This window comes from Manacus vitellinus, unplaced genomic scaffold (genome assembly GCF_001715985.3).
Source record: "Manacus vitellinus isolate BGI_N305 unplaced genomic scaffold, ASM171598v3 scaffold_7_pilon, whole genome shotgun sequence".
NCBI lineage: Eukaryota > Metazoa > Chordata > Aves > Passeriformes > Pipridae > Manacus > Manacus vitellinus.
In genome coordinates this window covers 24,967,323-24,970,245 of record NW_021940813.1, presented here as the reverse complement: position 1 = coordinate 24,970,245, position 2,923 = coordinate 24,967,323, and positions in this window count along the sequence as shown.

Here is a 2,923-nt window from a genome sequence, read left to right as displayed (position 1 = left end):
ATGTTTTAAGCAGAAACTAGATGTGTAGTGATGTAAATTCTTTGAGAAGGAGAATTTTTTTTTGAGAGAGAAAAAACACAGATGCTGCTTAACTGAGTTGTAAGCTGGGAAGTTTTCTGGAAGGTGTTATTAAAATCAACATTTTTTTCAGATTAGAGAGAATTAAAAATCACCTTTTTTTTCCCCCGGAATACCCAGGGTTTCTTTACCTTTCCATTTGTTATGGCACAGTATTAACAATCCCATGTTTATAAATGGAATTTATTAGAATATCGATACCTTTAAAAGGTATGCAGGAGTAGTGATTTTTAAAACAGGTTAATCACAGAATGACAAAATCAATTATGTTGGAAAAGACCTCTCATATCATTGAGTCAAACCTATATTAATTTAGATTTAGGTATATTTTCTCCCCAGTGGGCTAACACAGAGTGACAAACACCTTTACTGTCTACCTCTGAACTGGACAATGCCATTTTCCAGATTTACAAACAACTTACCAGTCCTTCTGTCTCACATTCCTACTAAAATGTCTCCCAGTGTCCTATGGGAGCAGGTATTAGCTCATACTCTAGATAGAGCAGCTGGTGATAAAACCTGGAGCATCTGGAGAAAAGATCAGGTATTTGTGCAGAGGGTGGATGGAGCTGCATCCAGGAGGTGGTAGTCATCTTGCCACAACACGTGCAAATACATTAGTGTGGTTTGGGTCTGTAAGGCTGGAATCTGTGCTAGAGATTATGGTCATGTGTCCGTCCTGTGGAAGACACCGCTCTGCCAGGTGGGTGGCAAAGCACAAGCAGCATCATATGGGGGGTCAGAAAATGGGTAGTCATATAAAAAGAAAGGCAAACAAAAATAAAGAAATTTAAGCCAAAAGATATGATTTTTTTAGCCTCTTGTGCAAAATATGAACATCAAGATGAATTGACTGCCGTTATGTAATTGCAAAATAGGTCTGTCACACAACCTCTGGGTTTGGTGTTTACAAGTAACCCTGTTTGAAACAGCAGTATGAGGTAGGTTGTTTCTCTGCCAAAGACACAGTTGCATATTTTTATTGCTTAACAATTTTTTCTTTTATTTTTTTGTTATACAGTTATAGCCTTAGGCTGGGAAAAATATTCCTGTTCTTCTCTCCTGTGTATATATTTTCTAAGGACTGCACCACTCTTATGCATATGCAAAAGTGCATGCTTTGCATATTTACTTTCTTTATACAAAACAGTGTGCCTGCCACATCATGTAATGCTTTCACTTCTGTACAGATTCCCCCAAATTTATCATCTTCTCATATTTAGAATGTAATTCTCACTCAAATCACAAGCAGCCAGTTCTCCTTAATAACAGTTATTCCAGAGATAACAGCTAATTATGACATTTCAAAAGCCATATATTAATATTTCAGTAGGCTCAATGTTTTGAAATACTATTCTGGGCAACATCTTGGTCACTTTTGCTGGGAAGGATGTGTTCAGCAGATAGGCAGTTAAAATATCTTTCAACATACAAACTCTTGGAAACCCTTTCTATGGTGTCTTCTGCTCATCATAAGCCACAGTGTGTAAAAAAGACAGCTTTAATGGATCGCTTTGTAATATTATATTTACATATAACATATATATATTTAACAACAGTATGCTTCAGAGTCCTTAAATTAGTCCTTTGCCTGAAGACAATGTATTAATCCAAATCCCTCCCTGAAATATTCTTCTTCTGTAAATCCTATTACCATTAATCTGCTGAAGTTAGGTGCGCTTTATCATTTTTTTTCAGATATCTGGAAAGCTTTGAGATCTACTGCTCACTCAGTGGCTTATGGTTTCAAACACTTTTGGAGGTCTAACTTTGCCTGGGAACCTTGCAGGGTTCATGTCACCTTTCCTTGGACATCCTCAACTCATCAGCACTGTATGGAAAACAACAGTGGAGGGTTTACTGTTCGCAAGGGTGTGGTAAGAAGGGACAAAACTGAGACTGAAATCTGTGTATTATGAATGCAAAGGAGAGCGGGATAATTCACCTCTCCTTTATCACTCCCACAGTGCATTATGTTCCAGAAACAGCAGAGACTTTTATCTGAAAGTCCTTGGATGACCGATTCCATTTAAATTCAGCCTAAGCCTCTGCAGGCTGGAGTGAGGCCTGACCATGCTGTGAGGCAGAGCCAGCAGGGACCCCAGATATTTTCCAGCTCTAAAAAATCACGGTCAGATTATTGTTTCAAAAGGAAGATTAACACCTCTTTCAGTCAAAGTCAAATGCATACACAAAAAAGACAGGAAAGGGGCTTTCTGTTCCTCCTTGAGGTGTATGTAAGTCTTTTTTGGAAGTAAAAAGTGGTCGCATTTCCCTTTCAGGTTTATCCCACAGGCATGTGGAAGGTGCTTGGGGCTTCCCAAACCATCATTTAAATGCTGCAAGAATTCGTAAAAATTAACATAGGGAAGAGGGAGTTATTTGAGGATTTCTAAGCTATTTTAAGCAGGAGCATGGAAAGATTGCCAAGCACACATTTTTTAATCATCATATTTAGAGAGTATAAAGTCTTTGTCCCAAGATCTCCCTGATAGCTTTGGCTTGGTCAGAGAAAATAAGACAGTGGGGCTGCTGACTTTATTTTGGATTTGGAAAAGGTGGTGCTGCTTAGCCTTGGCACCCAAGCCAGGAAATGTCTCCTGAGGAGAGGCTGAAGCAATACGGGTAACGTGCCAGCCTACTCTTCTGGGAAGCTGCCAGGCTGTGAAGGGTTAATGGTTTTACAACGTTTCTGAGCAGTTTCCCCGTCACCACCCCCACAGCACTGGTTTATAATTCGAACTCTCCAGGTTACTCCAGAGGGATGATCCTTCCCTTTTCCCACAGCCCAGGGACACTCCTGGAGGGGGTAGTGTGCCCTGGGGAAGGCAGGGGGGCCGGCAGG